The sequence below is a fragment of the Petaurus breviceps genome, unplaced genomic scaffold, assembly GCF_028583685.1.
Source record: "Petaurus breviceps papuanus isolate PSGF00001 unplaced genomic scaffold, PetGlider_PUasm1.0 226, whole genome shotgun sequence".
Lineage (NCBI taxonomy): Eukaryota > Metazoa > Chordata > Mammalia > Diprotodontia > Petauridae > Petaurus > Petaurus breviceps.
Window position 1 is genome coordinate 6,293,074 of NW_027185890.1, and position 22,000 is coordinate 6,315,073.

The 22,000-nt window shown below is 36.5% G+C and overlaps 1 protein-coding gene across 2 annotated transcripts in view; it reads left to right on the plus strand.

The window, feature by feature from the left end:
- Nucleotides 1–22,000, plus strand: part of HCN1 (hyperpolarization activated cyclic nucleotide gated potassium channel 1) — a 671,121-nt gene that overhangs the window by 639,065 nt on the left and 10,056 nt on the right. The window lies entirely within an intron of this gene.

A 22,000-nucleotide genomic window follows, 5' to 3' on the forward strand; every position in this document is an offset into this window, starting at 1 on the left:
AGAAAGAAAGAAAGAAAGAAAGAAAGAAAGAAAGAAAGAAAGAAAGAGAAAATGTTAATGAAGATTAAACTTAAAATTGTGTTCACAAATGCCTCCCCACCTCTTTGAGAGTCAGGTTATTAAACATGTACTATACCTATGGTATAGAATAAAAGTAATTGATCCATACAAGGATTAGTCGATGACCTAGTCTTCATTAGTACTTTGCTCTAATTGATAAACCAGAGACTGAAAAGGGCTAATGTCAAAATGATCATGCTGAAAAATGATTCTTCCTATTATGCATAAGCAATATTAGAAATGAAAAGACAATAACTAATATGGAGAAAAGATTCATTATTTCTCAATCAAGATGACTCAACACTATGAAAACACTCAAATGTATTCATGAATTTCAAAGGTCCAGGGGAAACAGTGGGGAGGGGGGAAGGAACTCAGAAATACATAATTAAAACTGGAAAAGACCTTAGAGGTTGTTTAGCCCAGAGTATGAAACTGAGAACCACAAAATCTGAGTGACTTATCCAAAGTTAGGCAATTGATAAGTTGCACAACCTAGAGCTCTTTGAACACAATCTGAACTCAAGTCATGTGACTGCAAATCCCATGCTTTGTCCTTTCTACAATGTCATTAATAGTACTCTAATCTAACTGGATCATATTGTGTTTATTTCTGTGCAAAACATTTTTTTTTCATTTTTAAATGCTTTATTAAATTCTGATTTACATCATTCATTTCCACCAGATTTTGAGTTACAAATTTTCTCCCTGTTTTTCCCCTACCCACCACCCCAACATAGCAATCCCACAGGATATCCCTTCCTCCAATCTGCTCTCTCCCATATCTTCTCCCATACCACCTTCGACTTCTCCAGTAGGGCATGGTGGATGTCTATGCCCCAGCACCTGTACATCTTATTTCCCAATTGCATGTAAAATAATATTAATAATAGTATATACATATATATGATTTTAAACATTTGATTTTAAAACTTTGAATTCCAGATTCAATCCCTTCCTCCCTTGTCAATCAACCTTACTGGAAAGATAAGCAGTTCAGTATAGGTTGTACATGTGTGGCTAATGCAAAACATTAACATAGAGGATATATTGTAAAGGACTGACTCCTTTTCCCTCCCTCCTATCCCACCACCCACCTGTTCTATTCTCTACTTTGATCCCATCCCTTTTCAAAAGTGAGTGCTTACAACTATCCTCCCCCCACCCCAGCCTGCCCTCTCTTCCATCATTCCCCCTCTCATCCCCTTCTCCACTATTCTTCTGTAGGGTGAGATACCATATTTAGTGTGTATGTCATTCCCTCCCTGAGCCAAATTCAATGAGAATAAGGTTGAGCCATTCCCTTTTGCCTTCCTATTCTTCCCCTCCATTGAAAACATTTTCCCTTGCCTCTTCTATATGAAATAGTTTACCCCATTCTGTCTCTCTCCACCTCCTCTCAATATATTTCTCTCTTACATCTTAATTTCACCTTTTAACTATCATCCCTTCCTAACTTAGCCCTCTGCCCTCTATCTATGTATACCTGTAAACATATGTACACACATTCACATATATATATTCATATGCCCATATACCCTCCAATATAGAAACACACACACACACATATATGTATGTATGTATGTGTGTGTGTGTATATATATATATATTTACATATTCCCTTCAATGATTTTCATATTGAAAAAAGTTTCATCAGTTACAATTATCATTTTTTCATGTAGGAATGTTAATAGTTCAACTTTGATAAATGGCTTATGATTTCTTTTCCCTGTTTACCTTCCCAAGCTTCTCTTGCTTCTTGTATCTAAATGTGAAATTTTCTATTCAACTCTGGTTTTTTCATTAAGAATGCTTAAAAGTCCTCTATTCCACTGAATGACCATATTTTCCCCTGAAAAAATGGTATTCAGTTTTGCTGGGTAGGTGATTCTTGGTTTTAATCCTAGCTCGTCTGCCCTCCGGAATATCCTATTCCAGGCCCTTCAATCCCTCAGTGTAGAAGCTGCCAGATCCTGTGTTATCCTGATTGTGTTGCCACAATATTCAAATTGTTTATTCCTGGCTGCTCATAATATTCCCTCCTTGATCTGGGAATTGCAGAACCTGATTATAATATTCCTAGGAGTTTTCTTTTGGGGATATTTTTCAGGAGGTGATTGGTGGATTCTTTCAACCTCTATTTTGCCTTCTGGTTCTAAAACATCAGGGCAATTTTCCTTGAGAATTTCTTGTAGGATGATTTCTTTCTTTGATCATGGCTTTCAGGTAATCCAATAATTTTTAAATTATCTCTCCTGGATCTATTTTCTGGTCAGTGGTTTTTCCCATGAGACATTTCACATTGCCTTCTATTCTTTCATTTGTCTGGATCTGTTTAACATCATCTTGATTTCTCATAAAGTCATTAGCTTCCCTTTTGCTCCATTCTAAATCTGAGGGAATGATTTCCCTCATTGAGCTTTTGAGATTCTTTTTTCCATCTGGCAAATTTGGCTTTTTAAGGCATTCTTCTCCTCATTGCCTTTTTGAGCCTCTTTTTCCAATCGAGTTAGTCTGTTTTTTTTTTTTTCTATTTTTAAGCAGTCGGGTTTAAGTAACTTGCTCAAGGTTACAAGGCCAGTTATTTCTGGGTGTGGTGCTAAGTATCCGAGCCCAGATTCGATGCCCAGTTCATCCCAACACTGGAGCTAGTGCTCTTACTCATTGAGCCACCTGGCCGCCCCTTGAGTTAGTCTGTTTTTTAAGGTGTGATTTTCCTCAGTCAGGCTGTTGACTCTCATTTTGCAATTTTCTTGAATTGTTCTCATTTCTCTTCCTAATTTTTCCTCCACTTCTCTTATCTGCTTTTTAAGGTCCTCTATGGCCTGTAAGCAGGTCGTGTTTTCCTCTGAAGCTTTTGGTGCAGGAGTTCTGACTTCATGGTCTTCCTCCTGTTCCAGGTTTTGCTCCTTTTTGTCCCCAAAATAGGAGTCTAATGTTGGATTCTTTTGTTTGCTTTTTTTCCTTTGCCTGGTCATATCGCCCCTCAGACTCTTGACCCCTGGGCTTTTTGCCACTGTAGGACTCTGCTACCAGACAGGGGAGCTTCTGTCCCAAATGCTGGGGTTTTCTCTGCTGCCAGAGGCATTAGTTGGGTGGCCTCTCTAAAGCCTCCACACACTCTGGCAAGACGGTCACACACCTTAGGACCTCCACCCTAGCCTGCAATCCAGATCCAAGCAGGTTAAAGCAAGTGCAATTACCCCTCAGACTAATTGCTTGGTCCCCCTACAGTCTGCAGGCCAGGAGCTGAAGCTGCCGCGTGGCACCAGATGCATAGGTTCAGCTCCTCAGCAGCTTCTCACCCCAGGGGCAAAAGCTGATGCACTCCCAGCTACTGGTCTCAAAGTCCACAATGCACTGACCTCGCACTTTGTCCTTTGCATCTATGTGTTGATAAATCTGGAAACGGCCAGAGCTGCTGGTGATCTGGAGTCTGGGTCAGGCCTGCCCTGGGGCTAAAATCTCTGGTTCACACAGGCCTGGGCTAAGCTCCCAGAGCACTGCACTGGCCGATTCCTGCCAGCCTGCCCAGTTGTGTTCAGCAGGAGGTTAGCTTCTATGTGTCATTTTGTGGGTTCTGCAGCTTCAAGGTTTATTCAGAGTCCCCTTTTACATGGATTGGGGAAGGTGGAAGCCAGAGCGGTGCAGAGGTCCTGCTTCTACTCTGCCATCTTGACTCCTGGGTAAAACATTTTTAAAAGGATTAAAGTCAGGAAGAGATAAGAAATAGATGTATGATTTCATCAATATAAGGAACTTTCAAAGGAGGAAATTTCCTTTACCAATATTTATATGCAAATTCTCTCACATAAATATTTTTTATATAGTTTACTGGAACATTGAAAGCATCATGGTCTTGTCCAAGGGCCATGCAGCAAGTACGCAACTTGGATAGCACTAGAACGCAAGTCTTCCTAGCATTAAGGCTGGCTCTCTATCCACAATACAATATTACCTTCCAATATGGTCAGTAACTCTTAAAATATGTTAATAATCAAAGCATGATCTGCTTAAGCCAGAGTATAACAATATAGCACAGAATCAGGAGTCTGGATGATGAGTTCAAATTAAAATTAAAATTTTTAAGTCACACATTGTTTTTAATCTGCACTGGAGGAATCAGTTTCCACATAGAAAACAGCATGGTGACTAAATCAGAGTCCCTTCAGATAGCCATATACTGACAAATAGGCCTGTGCCCAGAAGAAAATGATCAAGATGGTGAAAGACCTGGAATCTCAATGAAATACAGATGAATCAGTTGAAAATGTTAACGCTAGAAGATAGAAGACAGATGAATACGCTAGCTGTCTTCAAAGATTTGATGGGTTGTAATGCAGCATATACTCTTAGAATACTACTACATGGACATATCTATTAAGAATGTCATCCATGAATTAAAAATATCAAAAGGGAAAGGCATTTTCACAAATGAATCTCTGCAACAGACCACATCTTGGCGGATGAGTCAATGAAAAATACAGAGAAAACAAGAGTCAGATGCATTTATTATTTCTTGAATATTCAAAACAAACAAAACAAGAAGCACAAAACACACTAGACTTAGTAAATTACAATAGACCTTACAGAACCTCTATCTAGCAACGAGGTTTATCATCCATAAACTCACTGAAAATTCCCTCATAAACACAACCACACAGTTTTTAAGGATCTACTGATTATGAACAATGAACACCAACTGAGGCCTGAAATAGGAGCTGTTGGCTTATCAAACATTTGCTACTATCATGGGGAATGTTCTTGGCTGAGTCCAAAGGGAAAAGCCATTTCCTGTAGATCATGTGATCATCTATATAATTCTGTCTGTGGATATTACTGCAATAATTTCATGAAAGCCCACAACTTTATAAGAAAGACTCAGAGAAATTCATATTTAATTCATCTTGTGCATCTAACTTGTGCATTTGAAAGTATGTACAAAATTTATCCAAGATACATGCAAGTTTCTTTAGTGGGGTAGCACCTGAGGAATCTAGAGAGAATACATGTAGAAAGTGATATTGAGCTGAATCAAGAAGTATGTAATGAATGCTTTGAGGAGATGAGGAAGGAGTAAATTCCAGGCCTCAGGGACAGCTTGTGAAAAGCCACAGAGATTGGAGACATGTATGGAAGGGCAAGAGTGTCAAATTGTATAAACTGTTCAGAGATCAAATGTGTGATCAGACTGGAAAAATGAATTTGGGCCAGATTATGAAGGATTTTAAATGCTAAATGGAGGAGGTTATTGTTTTAATCCTAAAAGAAAAAGAGCCATTAGAATTTATAGATTGTGGGTATCAACAAAGTCAGATATGTATTTAAGAAAAGTTACATATTGTTTAAAAAGAAAATTTATGCATTGGAATTAAATAAGTGAAAAAATGTAATTCCCAGACTGTGGCACTCAGTACCATGATGGGTACATTGAGTTGGGATGCAGGAAATTACCAGAACCTACAACCAATTGTTAAAATTTCAGTGTGAAGCTTTACAATTCAGTAATCAACAATAGCTACAAATAAAGGCTTTATTTAATTTTTTATTGTTGTTGATTATTTAGACCTGAGAAAGTGCTCATATTATTTATTTTAATGTGTATAATGATCTTCCAGTTTTGCTCTATATGTTCTGCACTATGAATCAATTGATATGTTTGCTATGTTTTTTTTTTCCTGAAAATATCCCTCTCATCATTTCTTATAGAATGACAATCATAACCACAGCTTGTTTAGTCACTCCCCAACTGATGGGAATCCCCTCAATTTCTAATTCTTTGCCACCATGAAAAGAGCTGCTTTAGATATTTTTGTGTATATATATATATGTCTTTTTTCTTTTTTTTAAACTCTTTGGAAAACAGATCTACAGATCTAGTAGTAGTAATGCTGGGTCAAAGGGTGTGTACATTTTTAGTTATTTGGGCATAGTTCTAAGTTGGTCATCAGAAAGGTTGGACTAGTTCACAAACATTCCAACAAGACTTTGGTGTTCTAATTTTTCCACATCTAGCATTTGTAATATTCCCTTTCTATCATGATAGCCAATCTGAAAGGCATGACATGATACCTCAGAGTTATTTTAATTTGCATTTCTCTAATAGTGATTTAGAGTAATTTTTCATATGATTATAATGTTCATTTCTTTTTCTGAAAACTACTTATTTATCTTATTGTGTTGATCAATGTGTTGATCATTTGTCAATTGGGAATAGCTCTTATTTTTATAAATTTTACTCAGTTTCCTATGCATTTAAGAATAAGGCCAATGGCAGCTAGGTGGTATAGTGAATAGAGCACTGTCCCTGGAGTCAGGAGGACCTGAATTCAAATCCGACCTCAGACACAACACAAAACTAGCTGTGTGACCTTGGGCAAGTCACAACCCCAATTGTCCTACCTTCCCCCCTCCAAAAGGCAAAAACTAAAAATAAAATAAAATAAATAAGAAATGAGGCCTTTATCATAGAAAATTGCTGTAAAATTATCTACCTGCCCCGCCGTTTCCTACTTTTGTTCTAATATTGGCTGCATTGGCTTTGTTTGTGCAAAAGCTTTTTAATTACATGTAATCAAAATTATCCATTTTGCTTCCAGTTATCCTCTCTATATTTGGTTTTGTCATAAATTCTTCACTCTCTCTCTCTCTCTCTCTCTCTCTCTCTCTCTCTCTCTCTCTCTCTCTCTGTTTCTCTGTCTCTCTTTCTCTCTGTTTCTCTCTCTCTCACACACACACACATGCACACACATCTATCTATCTATCTATCTATCTATCTATCTATCTATCTATCTACATTTTCATGTTCCTCTAATTTACTTATTATGGACAGCTAGGTGGTGAGGGTGGATAGAGCACAGACTTGGTATCTGGAAGATTTATCTTTATGAGTTCAAATACGGCCTCAGACACTTATGAGCTAGAGAAGGAGATGTAAAACCAATCCAGTATCTTTGCCAAGAAAACTCCAAATGGGATCATGGAGAGTCAGACATGACTAAAGCAACTCATGAACAGCAAGAAATTTGCTTATCATATTTTATATGTAAATCATGTGTTCATCTTAACTTTATCTTGGTATACAGTATAAGATACTAATTTATGCCTAGTTTCTACCAAACTGTTTTCCATTTTTCACAGGAAATTTTGTCAAATATGAGTTCTTGCCTCCTAAAATTTGGAACTTTTGGTTTATCAAAGATATATGTTTGTCATTTGCTACTGTCTATGGTGAACCTAATTTATTCCAGTGATCTACTATTCTATTTCCTAGTCAGAACCAGATTTGATTTTTATATCTTTGTTATATAGTTTGAAATCTGGTACTATTACTAAATTATTTTCCATCAATTTCCTTGATATTATTGACTTTTTATTATTCTAGATGAATTTTGTCATGTTTTTTTCTAGATCTATAAAATAACTCTTTGGAAGTTTGGTATGACATATATAAACTTAAGAAAAATTGAAATTTTTTTATATTGGTTTGGCCTATTTGTAAGTAATTAATATTTCTATTTGTTTAGATCTGTCTTTAAATGTGTGAAAAGTGTTTTGAAATTGTGTTCCTATAGTCATTGGATTTTTCTTGGCAGGCAGAATCCCAAGTATATTATATTGTCCGCAATTAAACTAAATGGAATTTCTCTATCTCTTCCTTCTAGACCTTGTGGGGAATATATAGAAATGTTGATGATTTATGTGGGTTTATTTTATATCCTGCAATTTTGCTAAATTTCATTTGTTATAACTAGCTTTTTTAAATTGTTTCTTTAGGGTTCTTTATGTATACCATCATGTGGTATTCAAAGAATGATAGTTTTGTTTCTTCATCTATTTTCATTCCTTGGATTTCTTTTTTCTAATCTCATTGCTGTAGCTAGCATTTCTTGTACAACATTGAAAAAAATGTTGGTGACAATAAACATCTTTACTTCATCCTTAATCTTATTATAAAGGCTTCTTGTTTATCCCTATTACAGGTGATGCTTGCTTTTAGCTTCAGATGCAATTTACTCCTATCTTTCTGGTGTTTTTAAAAGGAATGGATGTTGTACCTTGCTAAATGCTTTTTCAGCATCTATTGTAATAACCCTATGATTTTTATAATTTTATTGTCAATTATATTTCCAATTAATTTTAATCTTTTTCCACAGACCTTTATTACACATAATTTTATTGCATTGTGTTCTGAAAAGAATGCACTTAATATTTCTGTTTTTCTGCATTTGTTTATAAGGTTTTTATGAACTAATGCATGGTCAATTTTTGTGAAGGTTCCATGTACAGCAAGAAAAAAAGTATACTCTTTTCATATCCCATTTAATATTCTGCAAAGATCTATCAAATCTAACTTAAAAAAAGATTCTGTTCATCATCTTAACTTCTTTATTATTTTTATGTTTAGATAAATCTAGATCTGAGAGGGGAAACTTGTGATCTCCCAGTAGTATAGTTTTATTATTTACTCCTGTAACTCATTTAACTTTTCCTTTAAGAATTTGAATGCTATGCCATTTAGTGCATATATGTTTAATATAAATATTACTTCTTTACCTATAGTACCATTTAGCAAATTATCATTTCCCAGAAATCATGATTGTTCCTCCTGCCTTTGTGTTTTGTATCTAAGCTAAAAAAATAAATTCTACTCCAGCTTCTTATTTCTGCTTATGTGTTTATTTCAAGTGAGTTTCTTTTAAATAATATATTGTTGGCTTCTGATTTATAATCCATTTTGCCATCTGCTTTCATTAGGGGTAGGTTCATCTCATTGACCTTCATGGTTATGATTACTATTTGTCTATTTGCTTCCACCCTATTTTCTTCTCTTTGTCATTCTCTCTTTTTACCATGTCCCTCTTCAAAAGTTTGTTTTGCTCCTAACCACAGCTTCCCTTTGGGCTCTCTTTTAGGAGGTGATTGGTGGATTTTTTCAGTTTCTACTTTACCCTCTGTGACTAAGATATCAGGGTAGTTTTCCTTGACAATTTCTTGACATATGATGTCTAAGCTCTTTAAAAAAATATGACTTCCAGGTATACCAATAATTTTCAAATTATCATTTCTTGACCTAGTTTCCAGGTCAGATGCTTTTTTCCTGATGAAATATTTCATATTTTCTTCTCTTTTTCTTCTTTTGATTTTATTGTTTCTTGATGTCCCATTAAGTTATGAGCTTCCCATTGCCCAATTCTAATTTTTAAGGTATTATTTACTTCAATGAAATTTTGTAACTCTTCCTCCATTTGGTCAATTCTGCTTTTTAAGGAGCTCTTTTTTTTCAGTGAATGTTTGTTCCTTTTTTGTCACTCGTTAATTCTGGTTTTCAAGGTATTATTTTATTCAGCATCTTTGTTCCTCTTTTACTGAGTTGTTACTTCTCTTTCCATAATTTCTTTGTATCACTTTCATTTCTTTCCCCATTTTTTCCTCTACATTCACGTTTTTCTTCAGCTCTTCCAGGATTTTTTTTAATTGGGCTTATGTGCAATTTGAATTTTTATTTGATAATTTGCTTGTAGCTTTTTTTTCACATTGTTATCTTTTTGTGAGTTTGTGTCTTGATCTTCCCTATCAACATAGTAGTTTTTTATGGTTAAGTTCTTTTCCTCCTCATTTTTCAATCCTATTTATTGATTTTGAACTTGATGTTAAAGTTAGACTCTGTTCGTTTGGGTTTGGGGAGGCCCTGTTCCAGGCTTCAACTTTTTTTTTCTTTGTTATTTTCAGAGCTAGTTCTGAGGATTTATATGTTTTTAGTGCTTCCAAATTGGTGTAATCCAGGGAGAATGTTAACAGTGCTCTCCTGATCTGTACTGTGGTATTTACCTAGGAAGGGTTCCTATTCTCCTTAAATCACAAGTGTTGGAGGTCCTCACTGCCCTTGACCTATGACCAGATCCCCTATTCCCTTGTAGTAACAAATGCTAATGGTCCTCTGCCCTGGAACTGTGACCCAGAACTGCAATAAAATTGCCAAAAGGCCGTGCAGCCAGTGCCAGCCCAGGGGAACCTATGATCCCTTTGACCAGTTTTGCAATCCTCTTGCCTTCTCCAGGTTAAGAGCTCCTGAAGCTGTTGTTGCTCATCCTGTCACAGTCTCCTCCAAGACCCACTGCTAGTGCTGCCAGCATGTGAACTCCAGACAGGCTTCTACCACAGTATCAAAGACATATTCCAATCTCCCAAGTTCTCCTAGGCTAGAAAAATATATCACCTGACATTTTGTTGGCTATGCTGTTACAGAATTCAATTCAGTGGAATAATTTAAAGTTATTTAGAGGGGGATGTTGGTAGAATTTGGCTGGGTTGCTTATTCTTTGGCCATAATCTTTGCTATGTTTTTATTAAGCAACTTCATGTGTCAGACACTTTGCCAAGCGTTTTACTAATATTTGTAATGTAATGCCAAGCAACTTCCCAAGGTTCAAAATACCAGCATAGGTGCTCTCCATTTTATTCAGTGACAAATTAAGAACAGATAGAATCAAAATTTAACATCAATCAAAATACAGCATTTACTAAGTGTGATTCAATAATCTCCAAGTACTACCCCCAAGTTCGATTTAATCAGGTACTACTCCACCCCTATGCATTCATTTAGTCCATCACAAAGCCCCTCTTCTCAAATGGAGATTAGTTTCTAATCATAAGTAAAGTACATTCATTTGTTCAATCACAGAGCACAAAAAGGTCAAAAGTTCCCCACCCCTGGATCACAATTGAATCTACCCCAGAGTTACAACAAGCTTAAGCACAGCACTTAATACCCAAATGGAGGTCTTCTCTTCATCTTGACACAAGGCAAGTTCTCAGCAACCTTTGTTCCTGCGGAGACAAAGCTTAACAAGGCCACAAGATACATTGCCAGTGTCTTCATTAATTCATTCTCTGTCTGCAGAACAGTCCTAGGACCCCTGAAAACATTGGCAAAGCGCTCTTTCAGGATTTCTGTAAACATACAACAAGAAAATCCTTCTTTAGGGCTTCTGAACCAACAGCAAGGTTCCAAGAATTCTGCAACAACAGCACTGTCCTTCACCAGTGGACAGAACTGGCAAAACAACATCAAAACAGACAGACAAAGTTCCAGCATAACAGTCATGTCTCCTCAGTCCTTGGCAGCTCTGGGTGGCAGGTCTCAAAAGTCTTGGGCAATTCAAAGTGGCCCTCAGCAATCCGCTCATTCTCTCTCTGCCTCCAAAGGTGCTGCTTCCAAAAAGTTCTTCTGCCTCCCTCTTGTGTCTCTCTAAATTTATATCACCAACTCCTCCCAGTTCAGCCCTCTCTTTTCACATCAACAAGTCCATCCCACAAGTGGGATTAACAAGCCCTGGGTTTTAACACAACCAAACCAAAAATCAAGCCAATACAGGGGGATCTTTGAATCCCATTACTATTACAATATCTTATTTAATAATCACAACAATGCCATGAAATAATTCCTATTATCTATAGTTAAGGAACTGAGGCAGACAGAGGTTAAGTGACTTGTTCAGGGACCCATGACTAGTATCTGGAGCCGGATTTGATTCTGTCTTCCTGACTTGAAGCCCAACACTCTATATCCCTGTATCACCTAGCTTCCTCTATATTTTTTTTGGACAGACAATGCAGAAAGATAACTATATGAACCCAGAATTAAATAGAAGGAAGTAAGCAGCTTGAATTGCATTTGGAAAAATATGTGTTTGAATTAAGATACCATATTTGATGTTTGTTTCCCATATGACCTTGTAGAAGTCATTTAATGCTCTTGAGCCTAAGAGACTTACCTCCTAAATTAAGATGGATTTTGGACTGCGTTAATGGAGAAAGTTCCTACACTTACAATATCACAGATTCACTATATATAAACATATCCCAGAAAGTTCCAGAAGACAGAATTAGGACCAGGGAGTAGAAGGTACAGAAGTCAGATTTTTGGTTCAACATAGGGGAAATAATATTTCTAATAACTAACCACATATATTCTGAAATGTAATGATTTGCCTTATTGTTGAAATATTGAAAATATTCAACCAGAAATGGAATTAGGTGGGATGTTATAATCTAAGCTCCTTGAGGGCAGGATTGTTTTGCTTTTGCTTTTGTATTCATGTTACCCAGCAGACCAACTGATTTTCAGTGTCAAGTAAAGCATAGCAAGGGAAATCCTACAGATTCTCATTCACAGGAAGGACCAGTCCTCATTACCAGAGGTTTTGACCATGACAAGGAGATTAACTTCCAGATGGTATGAAGCAATTACCAAATTAATTTGCCTTTGTGGTTAGGTAACTATTGCTGCTTAATTAGGGAAGTTCCTATACAACACTTATGTAGTTTTCTTTTTGGATATCATTCCCAATTTTACATGACTTATTCCTATATTTAGTAAATAGCTCTACTAATCTGTGAAGTTCTGTTACAGCAAGGATTGTCTTCTTTAAACTATCTCTTCCCCATATCTAGAACAGTACTCTTGGACTCACAGTATACATTCCATTAGTAAATGTTTCTTGAATTGAGCAGAGTACACAAGTATAACATATGCAAGCATTTGCATTGCACCTAGCCAGCCACTTAATAAACACCTGTTGAATTGAACATTAGCTGCCCAAGGGATCTAGGAAAATTACTTTTGGCCTATTCTAATCTAAAAGGCGCATGCAAATTTGCCTCTGTCTTTTTCTACTAAACAACCACTTGGAAAGTTATTCCCTTCCCCACCTTCCTCCCAGACCACCAGAGCTTCCAGAAGCAATTTAATTATCCACTCAGGTAGTAAGGACATAAACATTATAGGGAACATTGCCAAATCCTCCAGATTTTTTTGTTCTTTTGCATTATACACATGGCCAATAAAACACACAGATGTGTTATGAGGCTTAAGTAAAGAATGTTTATAAAGCACTTGGCAGGTTCTAGTACATTGGGAGATACCCAGCAGGATAACAGGGCATAATATCTTCTGTAAAGTTGAAAATAGCCCTTTAAGTAAATTTTGGGATCTATCCTAGACCATTGTAATGGTAATGTAAATTTAAAGATCTTCCCTGTCCCTAGGCTAATGTGTACCTGGAGCCTGGGGTAGGAGGCTTGTTTTTCAGTAGATACTTTTTGATTGGCCAGTGGGTCCAAAAGGTTGTTACATTCTCTGAGCCAGGAGAAGGCTATATAAGCCCTGATGTGAGGCTTTGTTTTGGAGCTCACTTTGAGAAGTGTTCTGTGATTTGGTCAGATGAAACTCTGGGAAGCCATTGTCCGGAGCCGCCACCCCCCCCCCCTTTGAAAAACCCAGATGTTGATTTGGTATGGATGTAATGGTTGGACAGTTTGAAATCTGTCTATTTGATCTGTTTCTCTGACTTGATAATTCTGTCTGCATATTCTGAAGTTCCGGGGTGCTGACCTTTTCCCCCTGAACTAGGTGAACGATACATATTTGACTGATTAAAGTAAGCTTGTTAACCAAATTTGAGTTGCTTTCCTTTAACAAAGCAGATCTAAGAACCTGTATTGGCAGCCACCCTGGGGATGCTGGGGTGTTTGCTGCTACAACCATAGAGTAAGAGCTATTGGAGATGGAAGAAGCTTAGGGATTATCTCCTCTAATTCCCTCAATTTTAAAATAAAGAGAGATCCAAGCAGATGAAACAGCCTATCCATTGTGACATATCTAATAAATGGTAGAGATGGACCTCAGAGCCAGTTTAGGAAATTCTCCCTCATGTCTTACTGTCTCCCACTGAAATATTAACAAGCTTTTAAAAGTACACAAAGCATTCATATTAATAGGGACTAGGAAAGATATGAGGTAGAAGTTCAGCACTCAACTACTAAAAAGCTCACAATTTTGATAGAGACAAGATAAACAAATGAAAAGTAAAGTATATAGTGAAAAGAAAAATATAAATATAAAATATATAAACTAAAATATATATAAACAGTACACATGATGGAAAATGGAATTGTCACATAAGTTGATAATTCAATTTACCCTCAAAAACTTTGCAACCAACAGAACAGTGATGTGCCTCTTAGAAATACTCAATAAATGATCTTTTTGGTGCTGATGGATTTGAAGTGATAATAATAACAATAACAATAGTAATTCACATTCATGTGAAATTCAATGTTTGTAAAGTCCTGTCCTCACAATAACCTTTTGAGGTAAATATTTCAAATATTATTATTTCCATTTTGCAGATTATCAAACTGAGACTTATAAATTTAAGTAAACTGCTCAAGGTTATATGGCTAGTTGGTAGTGGAATTGTGACTTGAACTCAGGTCATCAGAATCCAATTTCAGTGGGGTTTTTGGTGGTGATGGAGTGGTAGGTGATCAAATGTGCCACTTCTACTGTCATAGAATTTTTGTACCATTTTCATCAAGTAGAATCCCCTAGAATCAAAAGGAAATGATTTCCATTACCAATGAGACCAATGCCTCATTTAACTTATATTTGGAAATTAATAATAATAATAAGTAAAATCCATATATCACCTTGGAATTTGGAAAATCTTTACATACATAATGTACTTTGAAGGAAAATTCAATTTGTGTGTTCCTTTAGAACATTAAAAATAAGAAATGTCTCCCTTTGTTAAATATAACTTTTATTCTGACCAACATTTGTAATATATAGGCTTCCAGTAAAGTATCTCTGAACATAAAATTAAATATTTTGGATTTTTCACATTGTCTAGTAATTGTTCTTACTTACTATTTCTACTTCTGAGTAGCTAATGAAGAACAGATAGAGGACGTTGAATGTCAACAGAGAAAAGAAAGTGAAGGGCTTCTTTTTAGTCTTTGAAAACTTTATTTTATTTTGGAGTAAATTAAATTTAGCTGTGCATTTCAAGGTCTGTTGAAAAATATTCAACCAAAATTTACTAATATGTATATGTTTATGCAGCAGCAAGCATACTCAGGATGGCTGCTAACACAGGTTCTTTGATCTGCTTTTCTAAAGGAAAGCAACTCAAAAGGGGTTAACAATATTACTTTAATCAAACTTGTCATTTACCTAGTTCAGGGGAAAAAGTCAGCACCCTGCACTTCAGAGAATATAAACAGAAGTTACAAGCAAACAAAAAATAGAGAGAAAATATTACATTTCAACAGACAGGGCTTGTAGCTGTCTAACCATCACATACCTACATAGTTACCAGAGAGAGAAGCACCAAGATCTGTTTTTTTTTCAAAAGGGGGGGGGGGGTGCTCCATGGTTACCCAGAGTCTCATCTGGAATAATCACACAACTCTTCACAAAGTGAGCCCCAAAGCAAAACCTGGCCTCAGAGGTATGTATAGCCTTCTCCAGGGTCAGAGAGCATCACAACCCTCATTGACCCACTTGACTACAAAGTAACAAAAGTTGTGCCTTCCTGAAAAACAAGCCTCCCTCAAGCAAGCTTCTCCTGTGGACTCTGCTCCAGGACCCTTGAGCTAACTCCTCTCACCACAGGCTCCATGTGACTACATTCAGCTATTAGGGGGCAGAATATTTTTCAAATCTGGGAAGGTCCTCAAATTCATTTAGGCTCATTAAGGGGCAGGGAAGATCTTCAAATTCCCATTACCATTACAGTGTATGTAAAACATACTAACAGAGGAAGTTAATCATTCTTATATGTCCATGTCCATGTGTATATGTATGTGTGTGAGAGAGAAAGACAGAGACAGAGACAGACAGAGACATCGACTAAAAGACACAGAACACTCAGAAGAGGAATCAAAAACAGTTCATTCAGTAAGAAGTTTGCTTGACTTGTTAGTAATATTAAGGTCACTACCTTTCTACTACTGTAGAGTAATTAAAATCATAGAATATTAAAGCAGGGTGAATTTACCATAGGGATTTAACTAACTGGTGGGGCTTGGGATCTATATCTGTAACAGCAATTTGTAAAACCAATTTGCAACATCAGTCTGTAACATCAATTTGTAAAACCAGTTTGTACAATTGTAACTGCAATTTGTATTGCAAAATTGTAATAGCAATTTGCAAAACCAGTCTGTAAAATCACACTACCCCCCCCCAGTCACAGAACATTAACTCTGCCCCTTCCCCCTACCTGCACTCTGCCTAGCTTGAAAGCATTAACTCTGCCCAGAAATAACTCATGAATTGTTTATCTCAGCCTTGAAACACTAACAAGCTATACCTATCAATCCTTCACAAAAGTATCTATAAACATTCCAGCTTAGGCGACTATTATCTCCCCCTTTGTATAGCGTCTCCTTGTCCCCATGAATCCTTCAATACCCCCCTTCTAGGTTAACTCCTTAAGCCATTATCTTTCCCTAACCTTGGTTCCCAAACATCAATCCTGTCAAGCATGACACTGATGGGTGGCAGACTGGGCACTTCTCCATCAGCCCTTGACCGCTGGCTGACTTAGTGAAGTTTCAAGCCTAAAACCACACCTCTAGGTAGCCCCCTCATCCTTCCCCCCTTGGGCTTTTTCCCAGTGAAACAAGGGTACTACAAGACTGCATCGTTACATCAAGCTTGTATGCCCCTTTAAACACCGGCTACCTTAGCCCCACCTTAACTCCTCCCTAATCCCACCCTCTTCTCCCCTGGTCAGCCGAACTGACATCTAATGAATAGCCTTAACTCTTTAAAAACTATGCTTGTGTCTTCTTTAAGCTTGCAGGTCTCCTAAGGATCCTTGCCCGCTGTAAAGCATATAAAAACTTTTTCAACTCTGACTCTAAGTCTGCTTAGGCCTACTGAATTCTTTCCAGACTGAATCACAGGCTCTGGTCTTATGATAAGATCAGAGTCCCTGCTGAACCTAATAGCCATCCCTCATCATAATCAGAACTTTTACTGATGAAGAAAGTGTAGCCAAAATGTCTAAGTGGTATCTCAAAGGTTATAAAGTAACAGGGTAGGGACTCGGAATCATTATTCAGAACACATCCTCTGAAACACTAGAATTGTCTCTTATGGCCACAGATTAAACCCTTGATCTTGACCTAGTATTTTACAAATGGACATTTTAGGGACTAGTCTAATTAGAGCATTGAAAAACCATCACCAGCATCAGAAAATAGCTCAAGGCACATGTTCTACTCCCAGTGGACACGTCAACTTTGTAAAATAAGGACAGAACATTTTATTTCATACAATAACAGTATTTTAAGTATTAAAAATTCTAATTTATATCTTGAGTCCAAGAAACTACATAAATTAAGTCATGAAAATATTTTAAAATTTTGGAGGTGATTTGTGATTACATTGGTACAGAGAATGAGTATATGTCAAAAATCCTTCCATACAAGCAGATTAGCAAGCTGTCTTTAAGAAGAAAAGAATTAGAATTAATTAGAATTCCTTTTCTAAGAAATAAAATGGAGTTTTCTGAGGCCAAAGACCTAGAGAAAACCTTCTGGATAAGATCCTATTTTTAACAAAGAATATGTAAATGTCTCAGCCAAGATAAGTCCATGGTTATAATACTCCATTAAAGTTAGTATTTTTTAATTTGATTTAATTTAATTTTTAAAAATATTTATTAAGCACCTGTTATGTGATGATGGTCTCTGTGAAACATATAGGAGATACAAATACAAAAAATGATCTTAATCGAATTTGCAAAGGTCATAGATATAGATATCCAGAAGGTACCTGAGTCCAATCCAACCCTTTCATTTAACTTATAAGGAAAATGAGGCTCTGAAAGGTGATATGCAAGTATTATAATTATTCCTGACATTCCCAGGGCCAAGCATGTAGTAACCTGTGGAGGCAGGATTTGAACACAGATGATAAAATCATAGGGTCAATGAATTTAGAGATGGAAGTAATTCCAGAGAAAACCTAGTTTAACAGATGAGTTACGAATTGCACAAAATGCATATGCAGTTTATTTATTTAATTAAGTTTTTTAGTTTTCAACATTCACTTTTATAAGGTTTTGAGGTCCAAAATTTTTCTCCATCCCTTCCTGCCCTCCTCCAGAAGATGACATTCAATCAGATATAGGCTATACATGTACAAGCATGTTAAACATATTGCCATATTAGTCATGTTGTGAAAGAATCAGAACAAAAGCCAAAGACCATGAGAAAGAATAAAAAAGAAAAAATGACAAAAATAGAAAATAATGTGCTTTAATCTTCAGTCAGACTCTATAGTTCTTTTTCTGGATGTGGACGGCATTTTCCACCAAGAGTCTTCAGGAATTATCTTAGATCATTGTATTGCTGAGAAGAGCTAAGTCATCATACAATGTTGCTATTACAGTGTACAATATACATTGGTTCTGCTCACTTCACTTACCTTCAGTTTGTGTAAGTCTATCCAGGTATTTCTGAAATCTGCCTGCTCATCGTTTCTTATAGAACAATAGTATTCCGTTACATTCATACATACATATATACATGTGTGTATATATGTATGTATGAATATAACGGAATACTAATAATAATGTGTGTATATTCAGTCATTCCCCAACTGATGGGCATCCCCTCAATTTCACATTCTTTGCCACCACAAAAAGAGCTGCTATACATTTTTTGTACATGTGAGTCATTTTCCCAATTGTATAATCTCTTTGGGATACAGACCTAAAAGTTGTATTGCTGGGTCAAAGGGTATGCACGGTTTTATAGCCCTTTGGGCATACTTTCAAATTGCTCTTCAGAATGGTTGGATCAGTTTACAACTCCACAAACAAGTATCAGTGCTCCAATTTTCCCACATCTTCTCCAGCATTCCCCATTTTCCTGTTTTGTCCTTTTAGTCAATCTGATAGGTGTGAAGTGGTATCCTAGAGTCGTTTTGAATTGCATTTCTGGAATCAATAGTGATTCAGAGCTTTTTTCATATGACTCTAGATAGCTTTAATTTCTTCCTCAGAAAACTGCCTGTTCATATCCTTTGACCATGTATCATTGAGGAATGACTTGTATTCTTATAAATTTTACTCAGTTTTCTATATATTTTAGAAATGAGGCCTTTATTAGAGATGCTCGCTATAAAAGTTGTTTCCCAGATTTCTGCTTCCTTTCTAATCTTGGTTGCATTGACTTTTTTGTGCGAAAACTTGTCAATTTAATGTAATAAAAATCATCCATTTTGCATTTTATGATGTTCTCTATCTTTTTGTTGGTCATAAATTCTTCACTTCTCCATAGATCTGATGGTAAATTATTCCTCAATTTTCTAATTTACTTATGGTATCACCTTTTATGTCTAAATCATGTACCTATTTTCACCTTATCTTGAAGGTATATGGTATAAGATGTTGATTTTTGCCTAGTGTCTGCCATATTATTTTCCAGTTTTTCCAGCAGTGTTTTATTTTCTTTTTCAAAAAGTGAGATCTTATCCCAGAAGCTGGAGTGTTTGAGTTTATCAGACAGTAAATTAATATAGACATTCACTATTGTATCTTATGTACCTAATCTATTCTACTGATCTACCACTCTATTTTTAGCCAGTACCAAGTACTTTTGATGATTGCTGCTTTATAATACAGTTTAAGAAATAGTACTGTCCAGACACCTGGCCGTGTAACCTTGAGCAAGTTACTTAACCCCAATTGCTTAGGGGCAGCCAGGTGGCTCAGTGAGCACCGGCTCCAGTGTTGGGATAACCTGGAGATCGAACCCCAGGCTCAAACACTCAGCACCACACCCAGAAATAACTGGCCGTGTAACCTTGAGCAAGTTACTTAACCCCGATTGCTTAAAAAAAAAAAAAAAGAAATGGTACTGTTGGCTACATTTTCTTGATTACCTTGATATTCTTGAGCTTTTGTTCTTCCAAATGAATAGTTATTATTTTTTCTAGTTCTATAAAGTACTTTTTTTTTGTTAGTTTGATTGGTATTGGCACTGAATGCATCAATTAATTTAGGGAGAACTCACATTTTCATCATATTAACTCACCCTAACCCTAAATAATGGATATTTTTCCTACCATTTAGATTTGACTTTATTCACGTGAAAAGTGTTTTGTAATTGTGTTCAGATAATCCTTAGCTGTTGGGTGTTTTAATAACACATAGAAATGCCAATGATTTATGTGGTTTATATTATATCCTACAACTTTGCTAAAGTTGTTAATTATTTCAAGTAGTGTTTTAGTAGATTCACTAATGTACTCTTAGTATACAATCATATCATCTGCAAAGAGTGATGGGTTTTTTGCTTCATTATCTATTTTAATTCCTTCAATTTCTTTTTCTTCTCTTATTGCTAAAGCTAACATTTCTAGTACACTATTAAATAACAGTGGTGATAATGCACATCCTTATTTCACTCCTAATCTTACTGGGAATACTTCTAGTTTATCCCCATTGCAGATAATGCTTGTTGATAGTTTTAGATAGACTCTACTTATCACTTTAAGGAAAATTCCATTGATTCCTATGCTCTCTAGTATTTTTAAAAGGATTGTTTTTTTTTCATTTTGTAAAAAGCTTTGTCAGCATTTGTTGAAATAATCATATGACTTCTTTTAATTTTGTTATTGATATGGTCAATTATGCTAATAGTTTTCCTAACATTGAAACACTGTCATTTCGTGGGTTCTCCTGCTCTAGAATTTGTATGATTTTTTGCAGGTAATTTGGACGGGTTTGAGGGAGAATTCAAACAAGTCCCTGCTTTTACTCTGCCATCTTGGCTCCACCCCTCAGGAATTATCTTTTCAGTAAACTTTCATACCTTTTATATTTGGCCAATTATTTTTTAAGGAATTGTTTTCTTTAGCCAATTTTTGTTCTACCTTTTCCAAGTTGTTGACTCTCTCTTGCATACCTCTCATTTTTTTCTACCTCTCTTATTTGACTTTTAAAATTTCTCTGGAACTCTTCCAAGAAGGCTTTTGGGGTTTGAGACTGATTCATATTCCCCTTTGAGGTTTTGGATGTAGGCCTATTGACAGTGTCGTCCTCTTCTGAGATTCTGTTTTGATCTTCCCTGTCACCGTCACAACTTTTTCTGTTCAATGTTTGTTTTTGCTTCTTGATCATCTGTTTTGCCTAATAGCTTTCTTTTAAAGTGGAGTTCTCCTGCTGAAGCACAGGGGGCACCATCCAAGCTTCTTGTGCTGGGGGCCAGAGTCTCAGTCACTGGCTTTGTGTGCTGGGGCCTCAGGCACTGCTAGCTGGAGGCTGTATGGTTCTAGCAACTTACTTGGTGATGAATTGGGGTCCTAGTGGTGGCATCTGGTGTGTGCTAAGGCCAAGTGGGGTTTTTTTTGCCTTTCTCCAAGGCTATACTGAAGAACATGGGGGTCCAGACCTGCATGTAGCAGTCCAACTTCTAGAGGATGCCAGTCTGCCAGGGGTTAGGCTGAAGTACCATGGTTCTCTAAGTTGGAGGCTGCAGGTTACCCTGGCTATACTGAGGCACGTGGGGCATCCTGGTGTTGGTCTTTGCCTATTCTACCACAATGGGACTCAGAATCTCCTACTGGTTTACTGAGGTAGGGCTTACTGCACACTTTCTGGGATGCTTCCTGTCTTGGAGTGCGCTCCCCTTTAACCTGATTGAGACAGACCTTTCCTGCCAATCCTCCAAGTTTCCTGGCTAAAAGACTTCATCACATCTTTCTGCTGGTTCTGCTGTTCCAGGATTTGTTGTGGGGTGCTATTTTATGGTTGTTCAGAAATGAATATGGGAGAGTGACAGTGATTTACTGCTTACTCTATCATCTTGACTCCTCAAAGTCTATATACATAGTGTAAGAGGAAGATCATGTGACACCAGAGCCAGTTCCTTACCATAGAGATGTAAAATGTGTTATTAGTAGCAGTGTTACGGGTATAACATTATCATCATCATCATCATCATCATCATCATCATCATAGATGACAGTGATATCCAGCTTTGCAGCTGAAATAACATTTAAAATGATCATATTTGATCAGAATAATTTACTAATTTAGTGCAGCAGGTCTGGAATTGTTGATCTCACTTCAAT